Source organism: Balearica regulorum, chromosome 1, assembly GCF_011004875.1.
Source record: "Balearica regulorum gibbericeps isolate bBalReg1 chromosome 1, bBalReg1.pri, whole genome shotgun sequence".
In the NCBI taxonomy this organism is placed as follows: Eukaryota; Metazoa; Chordata; class Aves; order Gruiformes; family Gruidae; genus Balearica; species Balearica regulorum.
The window spans coordinates 213,391,358-213,407,896 of NC_046184.1; the positions used below are offsets into that span (position 1 = coordinate 213,391,358).

The window sequence follows — 16,539 nt, forward strand, 5'->3', positions numbered from 1 at the left end:
TGGTGTTTTCCAGCTAGCTTTCTACCAGGTAAGAGAATTGAAAGCTCAAGCATAAAGCTGGCATTTCTTATTTCTGTGGGAGAGTCATGTTCATTTGATGGAGAAAAAGAAACCACAACAACAAAAAAGGCCTAAGACAATTAAGAAAATTATAGAGCTTACTGCCTATGTGCTCAAAAACAGAGAAGCAATATATTTGTGCTTTTCAAGGCATTCCAGCACTTTCAAGTCAGTGTTGCATTCTGTAATTACATGTAATAAACAGGTAGTGGAATGACCCAGCATGGGGCTTGAGAGTCTGAGTCCTCGTACAGCACAGCAATGCTCATAAAGAGACTTTTTAGTAACAGAGGAGGCAATTAAGAATGGCATCACTGATGTTGCAGTTTTAGCATATGTTCAACACCGGTTGCTTAGAAGGGAGGAGTTAAATCACTAGAGAGCTACAGTGGCTCTGATATGATTAAACACAAATTGTTCTGCTCTATTCTTCCAGTTATCTTGTAGGTAAAAGGAAAAGATTGTATAAGCTCGTAACATCTGAATCTGCAGCTCTTTCCACTACAGCTACTTATATAAAATGTCACCCCTGTATGAATGGCGAGGTCTGATTTTATGGCTGTTTACAGTCCCTAAGCTCATGTGTAAATGGCTAATCAAGGTGCCAGGCAGCAAAGAGTCAGACAAAATATTTGACGGTTCCATTAAAGTACATGGTCTAACTCCGGGGAGACTCCTCTCTTATACTGGTTATTTCTGTGAGCTATTTAACTAATATCAGTGGTACCACTTCATAATGTTGTCCGTGAGGAAATGATTAATGCTGACCTGCTGGCCCTCAGTGTCTCCACTTTGTAGCACATGGTGTATGAAACCGTTGGGGACCGAGTCGTTAAGGCGTGTTTTATGGAGCTAACACAACACCTAGGGAATGACTCTCAGCTGTGCTCCTGCTGTTTGACAGCAGTATTGCTGAGTAATGCAGTAGGGAGTTGGGGTCTTGAAATGTATAAAACTTGGTCTGCAATTGTAAAAGGCCTAGTTTTGCACTAAATTACACTTTGCTTGGGTTTCTGTGAAATTATGGAGCTTATAGTGGGCCTCATTCTCTCTCACTCACCTTAAATTAGATATTTTACTTGGGTCTAATGGGTAAAAGTAAGAGGTAAGCAGGGCTGGTTTTGTTTATTGCAAGCTTGAGGGAAAAAAAACCCAACAACCTAGTGTAGATAAGAGGAGGGTAGTTTAAACGCATTTTTGTACCCTCCAAGGTGTGCCGGTTACATTCCCCCAGTTAGAATAGCCTCCATGCACCCACGAATTGCACTTGCTTGCAAAGGCTGCAACAAGTGACTGAAGCACACTGCTTACTACAGTAATCTCATTGTGGTGTCTTGACCCTGGCTGGGGGCCAGGTGCCCACCAGAGCCGCTCTACCACTGTCCATCCTTCACTGGACAGGGGAGAAAAAGTATAACAAAAAGCTTGTGGGTCAAGATAAGGACAGGGAGAGATCACTCACTAATTATCATCACGAGCAAAACAGACCAAACTTAGAGAGGGAATTCATCTAACTTCTAACTATTATTTATAGAGTAGAGGAATGAGAAATAAAATCAAATCTTAAAACACCTCCCCCCACCCCTCCCATCTTCCCAGGCTCAACTTCACTCCCGGCTTCAACCTCCGCCCCCCCAGCGGCACAGGGGGACGGGGAGTGGGGGTTACAGTCAGTTCATCACGCGGTGTTTCTGCCGCTTCTTCATCCTCAGGGGGAGGACTCCTCTCATCGTTCCCTGCTCCAGCGTGGGGTCCCTCTCACGGGAGACAGTCCTTCACGACCTTCTCCAACGTGAGTCCTTCCCAGGGCTACAGTCCTTCACAAACTGCTCCAGCGTGGATCTCTCCCATGGGGTGCAGACCTTCAGGAGCAAACTGCTCCAGCGTGGGTCCGCCATGGGACATCTGGGCAGACAGATTTTTAGATGCTGTTCTCTCTATCAGTTCCTTATCTCTGAAAAAGAGTTATCTTATTTCCATATATCATGAGAATGGTGATAGGGTGAGGAACTTGCAAACTTCCAGGGTACCTACACAGATTAGATTAATGCTCTGTAGAACTGTTGATATTTGGCTTTAAGTTAGAAGCCTCTCTTTTAATTAATAACAAAGCAAAAACAACTGAAGGGGGCGGGGGGAGAAAGCCACCCCAAAAAACCCCAAGGAAAGCTTCTGAAGAATGTTTGAAGCCTGCTATTCAGCTAATAAATATGAATCCAGACCACCTTAGGAGCTACAATATTATTTCAGAGTCAGAACTTGAATTTCTATGAGAGAAAGAATACCATGAAAAAGATTCAGTCACTTTATCCACAGGGAACTCTTACCAACCAATAGGTATACTATATATTTTATTCTTCTTGAGTCATGAGAGTAAAGTAATTTATAATTCCTATTTCTTCCTGAGGTACAGCTTGCTGAGCAAAGATCATTATCAGTTTCCAAGTAAGGAAGTGATTGCATTTCTGAATGTGATCAAGTATCACCTTCAAACGAGGTGCTTAAACAATATCATGTTTTATGTTTAAAATCTCTCTTATTATAGATTCTAGGTCTCTTTCTTCTGTATTCGTTTCTCTTCCGAGTTCAGGGTTAGGATCGTAATTATAGTTGACAAAAGAAGTAAACTTCGTTATGGTAATTCTGAAGCTTACTTTGTGTCTGCTTTGGTTAAGATTTTAAGAATATGTGAAAAATAATTCTGTTCAAATACCATTTTGCGCCTTTTCTCTTCCTTTTCTCCATATTACTAGGAACAATAATATAAAAATAGATTTGACATTTCTTTTCAATTCATCTGTTCATTTTTTATGTGTTCATGAAGTTCCATTTATATTTATTGGTTATTTTTGAAATGGTTTTGCAGTAATAAATAACATTTTTCCTACCTCACTCTTCCTATTACTTCTCCATGCGTTTCTGAACCTAGAAGCGATCCACTGAAGAAGTCAGTGGCAGCACTATCATTGATTCAGTAGGAATGAATTTTGTTTAAAGCAGTGGAAGCAAAAATTTTACTAGCCTAAGGATGGATTGTGAAAAACTTAAAAAACAACACAAACCAACCAACAACAAAAACCCACCAACCACAAAACTATGGGATCCCGTTATCTGTGATAATGGCAGAAAAAATGGATTTGGTGGCTCGGGAAGTCCTTTCCTGTCTGATGCTGCTAGACTTGTTCAATGTAAAGTAATGTAGTGATGCTCTCTTGTGTAACAGAGTAAATATCCTATCTCCGAGATTTACTATCTCCTGTTGTGCCATGCTGATGTGGTCAAATGCAATTCCTCCCCCTGGTCAATGCAGAATATACTGAGTTTGTAGCAACAAGTCAAAGATACTAGGGTTGGATGAGCACTTATAGAAATGCCTATAGAAGGACTTGGCTTAATTACATGTATTGAATCTTTAGTTTTATCTATTAGAATTGAAGAGTTCAGCACTTTAATTGTGTTTGTTACTACATATATAGAACCACAGTACATAAACAAAATTAGTCTCTACTTTGAGAAGCCTTTATTAAAAAGGTGCAAGCACTTCGTATATATGTTTAAACATAAGATTTTACAAGATTGTTGGGAGTAGGGATGGGAAGGGTATAAACCTGACTATTTCAGGGCTGACTGGGGTGTTTTATAATTTGTCATTTTGGGTGTGTATGAACAATTTCTAGAAAACAGAATTTCTACCAGATGATTGACCATGCTAGAGAAGGATTGTGGTGGGTTAACCTTGGCTGGCTGCCTGGAGCCTACCAAGCTGCTGTCTCACTCCCCTTCCTTAGCAGGACATGGGGAAAAAATAACATGAGAAAGACTGTGGGTAAAAATAAGAACCTTGAGATTGCTCACCAATTACCAAGACAGACAAAAAACCTTGATTTGGGGAAGATTAATTTAACTTATTGCCAATAAATAACAGAGTAGGATAGCAGGAAATAAAAACAAAACCAAAACCACCTTCCCCCCCAATCCCTGTCCTACCCTGGCTCACTTTTGCCTCTACCTCCTCCCCTCCAAGTGGCACAGAAGGATGAGGAGTAGGCATTGCAGTCAGTCCATAACTTTTCATCTCAGCCTTTTCCTCCTCATGCTCTTCCCCTACTCCAGCATGGGGTCCCTCCCAGGAGATACAGTCCTCCATGAACTTCTCCAGCTTGGGACCTTCCCACAGGCTGCAGTTCAAGAACTGCTCTGGCATGGGTCCTTTCCAGAGAAAAGGACTGTTCCAGTGCTTCAGGAACAGACTGCTCCAGCATGAGTCCCCCATGGGTTGGAGTTCTTTCCAGAAAACCTGCTCCTGTATGGACTACTCTCCACAGGCTGCAGTGTCCTTCAGGGCATATCTACCTACTCTGGTTTGGGGTCCTCCATGGGTTGCAGTGTGGATATCTGCTCCACCATGGACCTCCATGGGCTGCAGGGGGACAGCCTGCCTCACCATGTTCTTCTCCACTGGTTGCAGGGGAATCTCTGTTCCAGTGCCTGGAGCACCTCCTGCCCCTCCTTCTGCACTTACCCTGGCATCCACATGGTTGTTTCTCTCACATTTTTTCACAGATGTCGCACGGCATGTTTTATCCTTTCTTCAATACGTTATCACAAAGGTGCCACCAGGTGTTGATAGGCTCAGCTCTGGGCAGTGGTCCGTCTGTCTTGGAGCTGGCAGGAACTGGCTTTGTCTGACAAGGGGACAGCTCCTGGACTCTTCTCTCAGAGGCCACCCCTGCAAATCCTTTCATTAACAAAAATTGTCACGTAAACCCAATACAAGGGCATGCAGTGAAATTTAGGATTTGTAAGCTGCTCTTGCAGTCTGAAAAATGCAGATATACAGGCTGTTCTATTTTAAAATGTTCAATATGCACTAAGAAGTTTCTGTTAGAATATATCTGGAGATGGTCTCTGGCTCCAAAGCTACAGTGGTAGCTGTCATGGTATGATATAGGATAGAACTAGACAAGATAAAACTTTTTCTAAAATGTGGAAGCTATATTGAAAATTTTTCTCTTATATACACTACAAAAAATCCCTCAGTTTTTGCAGTTGTGTTGGTTTTGCATAGCAAGGTTTTGGTAGCGGGGGGAGGGCTACAGGGGTGGCTTCTGTGAGAAGCTGCTAGAAGCTTCCCCTGTGTCTGACAGAGCCAATGCCAGCCGGCTCCAAGACGGACCCGCCGCTGGCCAAGGCCAAGCCAATCAGCGCCTCTGGGATAACATATTTAAGAAGGAGAAAAACAGTAGGAGAGAGCTTTTGCAGCCAGAGAGAGGAGTGAGAAGATGTAAGAACATCTGCAGACACCCAGGTCAGTGCAGAAGGAGGGGCAGGAGGTGCTCCAGGCGCCAGAGCAGAGATCCCCCTGCAGCCCGTGGTGAAGACCATGGTGAAGCAGGCTGTCCCCCTGCAGCCCATGGAGGGAGGATGAGGGGTGTAGCGATTCCACCTGCAGCCCGTGGAGGACCCCAGGCCGGAGCAGGTGGAGACACCTGAAGGAGGCTGTGACCTCGTGGGAAGCCCACGCTGGAGCAAGCTCCTGGCAGGACCTGTGGATCCGTGGAGAGAGGAGCCCACGCCGGAGCAGGTTTGCTGACAGGACTTGTGACCCCGTGGGGGACCCACGCTGGAGCAGTTTGCTCCTGAAGGTCTGCACCCCGTGGAGGAGACTCACGTTGGAGAAGGCCGTGAAGGACTGTCTCCCGTGAGAGGGACCCCACGCCGGAGCAGGGGAACGATGAGAGGAGTCCTCCCCCTGAGGATGAAGAAGCGGCAGAAACACCGCGTGATGAACTGACCGTAACCCCCACTCCCCGTCCCCCTGTGCCGCTGGGGGGGGCGGAGGTTGAAGCCGGGAGTGAAGTTGAGCCCGGGAAGATGGGAGGGGTGGGGGGAGGTGTTTTAAGATTTGATTTTATTTCTCATTCCTCTACTCTATAAATAATAGTTAGAAGTTAGATGAATTCCCTCTCTAAGTTCAGTCTGTTTTGCTCGTGATGATAATTAGTGAGTGATCTCTCCCTGTCCTTATCTCGACCCACAAGCTTTTTGTTATACTTTTTCTCCCCTGTCCAGTGAAGGATGGACAGTGGTAGAGCGGCTCTGGTGGGCACCTGGCCCCCAGCCAGGGTCAAGACACCACAGCAGTTCCAGAAGAAGTTTTCTTCATCTAAAAGAAGTTGACCTTATGAAACTAGGCTTCTCTAGGACATTTTATCAGATACTGTGTCATCATAGAATCATAGAATCATAGAATCACATAATGGTTTGGGTTGGAAGGGACCTCAAAGTCCATCTAGTTCCAACCCCCCTGCTGCGGGCAGGGACACCCTCCACTAGACCACGTTGCCTAAAGCCTCATCTCTGATAGAAGCTTTTCTCTCAGGTCATTCAGAAAAATATTGTCCAAAGGAGATTTTCTGGTATCTAATAAGAAATTAACTTACAAAGCTGTTCATTTCTTAATGAGGTCCTAGTTTCTATGCAAATTCCTATTTCATAAAACTTATGGGGACTTAGTAACACTGAAACCTTTATGTATATGTCAAATTTATTTCAGAATGACCAATGGTTAAAACTATATTTTTTTTCCTAGGAGATGCTGAAACATATCCCATCCACAACAAACACACAATCACAGAGTGATTACTGAAGCTTTTTTTTGTAGAAATTCAGGCTAAAAACATAATGATAAGAGAAAAAGTGAAAGTAGCAATTATATGTAATGAATAGAAAAGCAAAGAACTTGATAGCAATAAGTACAAATCAACAGTTAGGAAATGCAGGTAATTGAAATTATAATCAAGAGTCAAGAATTCCTTCAGAATTTGAATTAAATCCTGATTTGTGGATTTATATTCTAAAGCAAATTAAATGGACTTGATGATATAAAATACCATGCCTACCACTAATACACCTTATGCAGACCATGAGATTGGAGATTTAAAATTGTAATGACTCTACAGGGTATTTGTGCTGTTTTCTACTCTCATTATTATCCTTGTCATGAGAACAAATTCATATTGTTCATTTCATCTTTGCATTGCAATCTTCATTAGAATTAGGTGCCACAATTTAAATTCCTTGTATATTTTGCAGAAGGTAATGGGCAAGCATGCAAAGCTGACATTTCAGGGCTCTCTAAGTTGATTTGTGCACCCTTCCTAGCTCTTCAGCCTCTCTGACTTGAGAGGTGTAAATGAAGAAGAAAAAGATCGACACACGGAGTAACACAAAGGTTAAACCAGTGCAGCATGGAGTTGTGTTATATAGCCTCTTCTAGGCATTTGAATGCCAAATTTGACTTGTGAATAAAGATTGTCATGCCATTTCCTGATCCCATTACAAAATTCCATGCTTTGACAGGAGAGAATGCTTTGGACTGGATATGTCTTGGGGTTTAATGCAAGATACAAAGCCTTGCAGCTTAGTTTCATGGTTCAAATCTAACTGAGGATTGAGGAGTGAAGTTTGATTAAAATACAATGATTCTTCAGAGGTGAAATGAGTTTGGCATATGCAAAGCAGGTTTTAGAGGATGAGTATTCAAACTGTAAGACATTTACATAATTTTCACTGGTGCACACCTTTACTTGTGGTTTTAACAAACAGCCTTCATTATCAACATACATTCTGATCCCTAGTGGAAACGAGAATGAGTTGTGAACCAAGGAAAAAGCAAGAAACAGCTCAAAATGATTCCATAGGGTAGGCATCTGATATTATTGAAATATCTTGAGTATAAAAATTGGATGAGATGCTCATGAAAACTGGCTGAAATATCAAGGTGATTTGGATCTTCCATACCTGACCTTTCTTATTTTTGCCTAGAATGTAAAATGGAAAGTTGTGCAAATTTTCCCTCTGATGCCTTCAGATGTATAAATTGACAGCTTTTCTTACATGGTCTACTTGTATAGTAATTTAAAAGTTAATCTCACTTTTCTTCAGAGGTTGAACCTGATTCTATATCCAAATTTATAAATTTCAGGTAAGACCCTGATATTATCACCTATAGAACAAATGTTATTCCCTGGTTTATGCACACATTCCAGTGCTGTACTAGGTGAGACTGAGCCATTGGATTGGAGGATAAGGTCTCAGATTAATGTTATTTGACCAATTCCTATGGTTCTTATCTCAAGATTTGTGATATTTCACTCTTATTTTGTTAGAACCACAACTGTTGGACTCTAGATTTTGATCAGGCTAAGAATTTTAAAATGCATCCTTAGCCTTTACCATTTCAGAAAAGGAATGGGAAGGGAAGACAACTAAAACCTGAATGTATTAAAAACAAAACAAAACAAAACAAAACAAAAGCCCCCAAAACCAACAACAACAACAAGAACAACAAAAAAAACCAAACCAAAAAACCCCACCAAACAAAAAAAAAAAAACAACTTTAACTGTTATTGCAGACATATTTTATTCTGAAATCAGCTCCAAGGAACAAAGGATATAAAATTTGTTGTAATTTTGCATGCTTAGGAACTAACAAAACTTACAAAAAGATGTAAACATACAGGTTACTGACAAAGCTGATGTAATGGTCATAATGGACCAGAATTACGTGCAATGCTACAAGTCAACATCAGGGTGCAACGAGGGCCAGTGGCTTCCTGGGGGATGTGATGGGGACAGGGCAGGGACTCACAGCCAGAGTCTGTCCCGCCACACTCCAGTCAGGAGGAAGGAAGCCGGGGACAAGCTGTGCTCATCCCCAGCTGTAGGCATCAGGCACATCCATGGGGATGGGGACAGGACAAGAACAGGGCAGGACACCAACCTACAGGTGGTTTATCTTTTGCCTTCAAGAGTCTTCTCTGTTTATATCAAAGTTAACAACTTTTCTACCTTCATTCTTAAATGTCAACATATAGCTAGTGTTTTCAGCAGATTTCATGATTTTTTCTTTAAATGATGATTCAGTCCTCCCTAATATTGGTAGTGTCTTTCAATTTTGCCAGCCAAAAATTTTGATGAAAACCTACCTACTTCTTATCTCTAGGTCATTGGTAAATTAAGTGGAACCAGTCTCAGACTGATGACTGAAGAACACAAGTAGCAGTCCTTCTGCAGTCTGATTCACCCCTTTTAATATAAGATATTACAGCCTCTTCTTTAGCCAGCTCTTTATTGGCTTACTAATCTTGTATTAATGGCATCATCTCCTCATTGAGCAGTAATTTCCTGTGGGAAACCATATCGAGTGTTTGGGATTGTACTTTTTTTTTTTTCCCCTCCCCTTTTTCAAATCTAAATGTACTAAATACACTGCATCTCAGATATCAGTGCTTAAAAAAATACAGGTATTAGGGTAGGTTGACACCTTTGGTAAAACTAAGTGGGTAATTTACTCACTTTCCTTTGTCTCTGTGTCCTTAATTATTCTTTCCGTGTCCTTAATTATTCTTTCTTTCAAGAACTGTTATAATACTTTAAAAAAGCATTGAAGTCAAATTTAGAGTCCTGTAATTGCAGATATCACCTTTATTTTCCCTTTTTGTGTATCCCATTATGTTTGCCATTCTTCAGGCAGAGTATTACTCCTGGAATTTACGGATTCATTAAAAATCCCTCCTACTGAATTCCCATCAGTTATGCATAACTATTACGACCCCATCCTCTAGAGCCTCAGATTAGCTTCTGCTTCAGCATTGTTTGAGGTTTGTCTTTTAAGAAAATATTCTTTGAATTGTAGGCCCAGCGTTGTAGTTAGAGCAGAGGAAAGCTAAGGAGGGACCCACCTTAATAAGACTTTGCCCACAGTCTTGCCATGATGGTGAAGGTGGGTTAAGCTAGGAACAACAAGGGAGGGAGATGATGAACAGTCAAGGGAAGAAACGATGGATTGGGTTGCAAAGCAAAGGGTGAAGAGTGATGTGGATGAGGGAAACTTTGTCATCAGCAAAATGGGGCTGAAGGAGGCCCATTTCAAGCACATGCACATATGCAGAGAGGACAGCATGATGGAGAAGTTTCAAACATCTGTGAGATCAGCATGATTGGGTGCCTCTCTGAAGCACCTACAGTTGTGTAGAGGAGGACATTGGGGTCCAGGAGAACACCAAGTTGTCCATGTTGCACCCATGGTTAAGAAAGTCAGCAGCCTCCTGGGCTGCATTAGGCAGAGTATTGCTGGCAGTTCAAGGGAGATGATCCTTCCCCTCTGCTCAACCCTGGTGAGACACATCTGCAGTGAGGCCAGCCAAGGACCTGAAGGATATTAAGGGACTGGAACATCTGACATACAAAGAGAGGTTGAGAAAGCTGGGGCTGTTCAGCCTGGAGAAAAAATGGGTCAGGAGGATCTTATAAATCCGTATAAACACCTAATAGAGGGAGTAACAAAGACAGAGCCAGACTCTTCTCAGTGGGGTCCAGTGACAGGACAAGAATCAATGGGCACAAACTGAGACACAGGAAACTTCCATTAAACATAAGAAAGAAACTTTTTTACTGTTGGAGTTGTAAAACATGGGAACAAGTTTCCCAAAGAAATTTTGAAGCCTCCATTCCTGGAGATACTCAAAACCCGACTGCACGCAGCCCTGAGCAACCTGCTCTAGCTGTCCCTGCTTTGTGTGCTGGGTGGGACTAGATGATCTTCAGAGGTCTCTTCAACCTCAACTTATCTAAAAAAAATAATTATGTGATCCTTTATTAAACTGACTGGTATGTTTGGGAAAAATCTGACAAGCTTTCAGGCACAAAAGCCCTCTTAAACGATCAAGGCTATAGCAAAATGTCACATAAACCACAGGGCTATTTTATAAGTAAGTCACTGTACAAATAGCCATAAATTTGCAAATGTCAACTACAATTGTTAATTTGCAAAGCAAGTACAATTAAACCAAAATTTTAATTCACTCAGAAAGCACTGTAAATAGCCAATGATATTATAAATGGTATTTGAAAAGACATCCACAATTATAAGCAAAAAAAAAAATATTAAAATCTAAACCAACTGGTGTTTTTCTTCTAGCTTTTTCCTCTTTTTTTTTTTTTTTTTTTAATTTTATTTGGTTTCTATTCATGTTTAAACATAAGGCTCCAGTGCAAAAGTGACATTTCTATAATTTGGGACACAGAGAAACATGGCTTCCTCTGATCTTTTCCGAGACGAATCTAAGCCTATGTGACACAGCTGTTAAGTGTAGTGCGTGTCGCATTGTAAGAAGAATCTCAGTCCTGCTCCAAATGCTTCAGACCCCTTTCAGTAAACAGTCAGGGCTCTGGATGTTTGAATTAACTTTGAATTAACAGCTGGCTGGTCTTCAGTTGCTGAAGCAGAAATCTCTAGACCATAGTCAAGGCAATGCAGGTATTTGTACTGGCTTTAAAAATATCCACTCCCTGGACCTCTATAAGACCGTATCAAGCACTGTCTTTTCCCTGTAAGATCAGCTAAATCAGACAAGTATTTATTTATTTTCACCTCCACAACCTCTGTCTCTTGTCCCTCTTTGAGGTGAAAATCCAGCTTTGAGCAGTTGTGGCTTGATCCACAAAAATACTTTTGTGAGCGAGTCTTGCCTAACTTTCATTTTAGAAGAGTAAGTGTCAAAACTCCTAATAATGGCAGTTGAATTGCCCTTAAACCTGGAGTCCTGTAAAGCTTACAGACACTTCTCTTTTCTGTATTCTGCTTCATACTGCCGAGCACCTCATACCCCATCTCAGTCACATTAGGATGAACAAGAACACGTGTTTCAGCTGAAGGATGTGGTGCAGCGTTGATGCTCAGAGTTCTGAACAGAGCGTGCTTAGGAGACCGTTGTAAGAGGAGCTCTGCCTTTGCACGATAACTTGTGTTAAAGGTACTTAGGCTCATGTGCAAACTTGCAGGTTCGAGGCTCTTCTGAGCTCTTTGGCACCCTAAGTCCTGCCTTGCAACAGAGCATCCTGCCCATTGAGCTATGCTACATTGAGAAATCCAGGAGAAATCCTAAATCTTTCCTCTCCAAACTGTTCCATTTCGATAAACAAATGAAAGAATCACTAACAATAACGTGAATGTGCACAGGTGTGATTTTCTCACTTCTTCCCCTTGGAAGGGAGACCTTCTAAATAATATTTTAAAGTAGCCAACCTTTTCCAGGCTAGTATTTTTCTTTACAATTAGAAGCAAAGGACAGTAATTATAACCCTGTTGGAATGATTTTACATATAATTTCTATGAACTAAGCACTTCATAAAAAAGGGTAAAGCTGTGAGCTCTGATATCCTTGTCAAATCCAACTAGGAGTAATAAAATATTGCCTGCTCTTCCTGTCTGGTCTATCAGTAATGGCTATTGAATAAATGATATGGGGATTGTGTAAAACTTTAGGGATTTTTTACAGGTAAAATCTGTTTATATAAGATCATATTAATGTTACAAGATTGTGTTCTGCTCCTTGATGTGTAATTTCTATTAGTGAGGGGAATCATGTACTTACATTTAGGAGAGAAAAGATCCTTGTTACATTCATCATAATATAAATAACCTGACATTTTTCAGCTCTCTTTCTGGAGAGGTCTGGCTTGCAGCACTTTCAGTAGATAAAACATCGAGTAATACCAAGGGAATATCAGTGAAAATACATCTTATCACTCTGAAACACAAGTAACTGATGTATAGTTGAAGAAATAATGAATTCCTACAAGTATCTTATTAATACCACTTTCTGAAAATCCTTTTTCTTAGAAGAATCTTGTCCATAGTTTTAAAGCGCTGCAGGTTTAAAAGAGCCAGGGTTAGCACCAGAAAGAAAGGTGCAGAGTGTTTAGGTATTATAAAGGTGAAAGAGAATTCATTAAAAGTAAAGAAACCTAAAGTGCTTTCTAGATCAGTGCTTAACACTTTCAAAAGAAACAACTTTGTAACTAGGAAGACACTTTTCCAGATGGGAAAACAATACAAAGATTTTAAATAACCTCTTCAGGAACATATAGTTCTTGACTCCCAGTCTTGTGCTAATTCATGCTGACTGTGTTCAGGGAATATCCCATCCAGGCATCTGTATCTTGCTCAAAGAGCTGTAACAACAACTCTAGCATCTGTGTGGCTGTACAAAAAGCTTCTGGACTCTAAAGAAATTTCAATCTCTTTAAGCATATGTGTGAACTGAAAATCCTGGTGATCCAACAATTGCTATCAGCAATGGGAAAGCTAATTATAATAGCTTACCTGCAGTGTGGAACTCTGACTATAGACTTTAATGCAAGAATGAATATGTACATTCAGAATGTGGTCAGCAGTAAAATCCAGAAGAGTGATATTATGGGTGGTTGTGTTGGATTTTGGGTTTTGTTTGTTTGTTTGTTTGTTTGTTTGTTTGTTTTCTGGTGGCTATGGGAAGTTCCTTAAAATTTTCCTCAGAAGAAGTCTTCTTCATGTAGGCATTGCTCAACAAATATAGTTTAAAACAACCTGGGAATACAGAGCTAGACTAGTTTAATATTTACTGGTTCAGCAGAAAAGAGATTGAGTTTTTTGCCCTGATGTATGACATGCCTGCAAGAGTAGATTTTTCTGGATTCTACTTGCTGTTCCTCTGAATATTGAGATCTCATTTTGACAAGCTGGAGCAGCCTCAGCAGAGAAGAATGACAGAGAAAAACACCACATAGGTGGTGGTTAGGATCTTCTCCTGGAGACTAGAAATGTCTGTTCCACCTCATGAGATGAAAGGGGATCTGACTTTGTGTTTCCAGTCTCTGGATGAATAGAGTCCTAACTAGGAGGAGGTGGAGTCTAACTTAAAGTCTTCCATGCATGTTTCCTACCTTATACTGTGAAAATGATTCCCAAGAATATTTAATTCTGGAACATGTCAAATAAAATGTTTAAAAAACTATGGGAGAGGAGAATTGAAAAAAAAAAAAAAAAAAGAAAAAAGGAGGTAGCTTTACAAGATCTCTTTTTTTACAAGAAGTTAGATTCATAAAGAGACTGAAACAAAATCAATAATGAGATAGGTGGTGGTATCCTTCCTTTTCCTTTTAAATCCTATAGCCCAATATTAGGGTACTTCTCCAGTTTACATATTTAAGTAATTTTCTTTCTTTCTCCTAGGAGAGTGCTCTTTCCTATGGGATTCATAGGAAAAGGCATAATGACCATCAGCTCCTTTCCTGTGAAGGGTGCCTATATCCTACTGCAAACCAAACCTCCTACAAAGTAAACCTATTTTATCCTGGGAAATGCAAGAAATAACTGTTTCAGCATTTCTTATTCTTCCTTTCCGTCAACTTTTATATAAATTAAGATATTTAAGGATTTCAGGTCAAATTTATGGCTAGCTTAGCTTGACTCAAACCTGCAAAAGCAAGTATAAAACAATGATGTCCTTCTTTCCCGCAGCAACAGCAAAATACCCTTACTGCATCCCAATACTGTTAGAGGAAATTCAGAGGGGTTGTTTAGTGGAGGATGCTGCACTGAGACAATGGGGATGTCCCCAGTGCTATCCAGTGCCACAGGCCCAGAGGCTATGTTCTCCCCCAGGTTTGCTCGCAAGGCAGTGTTACCGCTCTGCAGTGATTCTGTCCGAAAAGAGCCATCTCTTTTCTCTAGGAGTCCCTTTGCAAGTGTTGGAGGAGGTTGTATCATTCCCACCAGATATGTTTCATGTTTGATTTGCAATGACTGAAGCTCTAATGCAGGGTATAGATCAGCAAGTGTACAAGTTTCTCTAAGTGTCAACCTTTTATCCTACCAGGACTGACAGGAGCTTTGTGTTTCCCACAGGTGACATAAGTAAAACTATTCTGGGGTAACTCCAAAAGACAATACTCCAAGGAGAGAAGGAGCCAGCTGAAATCCCTGTCGAGTATTTTGATATCTTGTTCTGACTCCTTTAACTTAAATCCTGTTTAACTAGCAGCATCTGCCACTGACATTTCCACAAGGATGGTACAGATGGAGCAGTGACTCAGATCGCTGGCTCTATAGAGTTATGAATAGCTAAAACTGCTGCTGATGGAGATTATCAACAGGGCTATAGGAGAGGTCCATGTCCGTGATTGAGGCCTGCCATATGTGGAATTTAGACCTTCCACTTGTATTGTTTTCATAAAAGAAATTGTATCTATCTGCCTATACATACAACTCCAAACACGAACAAATTCTTAGTCTTTAGATACTTTTGTAATTGCAAGCTTCTCTGTGCTGTATTGGTTAGCAATTAGTTAATTCCAAAAGCAAAAATTACACAAATAAACACAAAATTATTCGGCTTAATGTCAGTATTTCAATCAAGGTCACAAATTATTTCATTTATTGGTGTTCTTCTTGAGCCCAGAAATGGGTGGGATGGGGAGAAACAAAACAAGGTAAATCTGTTAGCTGAACTTTCTTACCATTTGGGTCACATCACTATTTATTGTCCTTCATTTTCCCGAGGGAAACATGGAGTAAACAAGAAGATGGTCACACTGAGCTTTTGTGTTAAGCGATTCAGTTGGGAAATATAATCTGTGTTGTGATTCCTTGGTCAAAGGGTAGTTGGAGACTGCCTTTTTGTTCGTTCATTTACAATGAGGAGTGTGTTATTTTCCTGTTGCCTTTAACATTTTATGTGGTTAGATTTCTTGGGAAAGGTACTAAGTTAGTATATTTAACCAATTACAGTCTCAGTTCATTAGAAGAACTGTCTCTAGACCCAATTTCTTATAGACTTGGGTGATCTATACAGCAGAAAATAAGGTTACTTCCAAATGGGCTCTGCTGTTGCCTAGTATAGAACATAGTTTACTGAATGTTGTTTATATGTTCAGCAGTAATGCCTTTCACCATTGAGACACCACCTAAATAATCATTTCACTAACTTCATTCAGAAAATCCTCCTTTCTACACAGAGCTTACACTAATACTCTATAAAATATCTCACATATATAACACATTGTTCGTGAGTGGTTCGAACTCATGCCTGTCCTTCAGTTTTGACAGGGCTGATGAAGGTGCAATTAATTGTTCGTTAAGCTGGATTTTGTTTCCAAACAAGAGAGACAGATCTCATTTTTTATACTTGCATAGAACACTCTACATTAATAACCCACCATTGGAGCAAGCTGAAATTAATTATTTCACAAGAGTTAGAAGTTTCTGTAGTGGTGGCAGTTACTGAATGGGACCTATCTTTCACATTTGGAAGCAAGAAAGGTTGTTCGTTTTGCTCAGGCTATGGCTCCCAGCTATGGGATTTCATGGACAGCAGCCTTTGTTTATTCCTCTACACACGGAAGGAGGGTTTAGGATGAAGTAGCTTCCTAGGAAACAATGGTGGGAATGTGAAATTTCTGGTAGCGCTGAAAATTTGCAAGCACTTTATGACTGGGTTTGTTCCAGCTCCAGTGTCAGTATACAACTTAAACTACCCTTAGCATAATTCTGGGTACCATTTTGCTGCTTCTCCCATTAGAAGAAAAGCATCAGTCCCAGAATGCTGAGTTGGCTATAAATTTAATTATGAGAAAGACAAAAAAACAAATAGA

General features: G+C 40.6%; 1 long non-coding RNA gene across 1 annotated transcript; it reads right to left on the bottom strand.

Annotated features, from left to right (window-relative positions):
* Positions 1-1,615: 1,615 nt before the first annotated feature.
* LOC142600187 (uncharacterized) lies at positions 1,616-16,309 on the bottom strand. Its single transcript, XR_012833636.1, has 3 exons — positions 16,180-16,309; positions 1,888-2,012; positions 1,616-1,799 (listed from the first exon to the last, which is right to left on the bottom strand). It is a non-coding gene; the product is annotated as an uncharacterized LOC142600187 (long non-coding RNA).
* Positions 16,310-16,539: the final 230 nt, after the last annotated feature.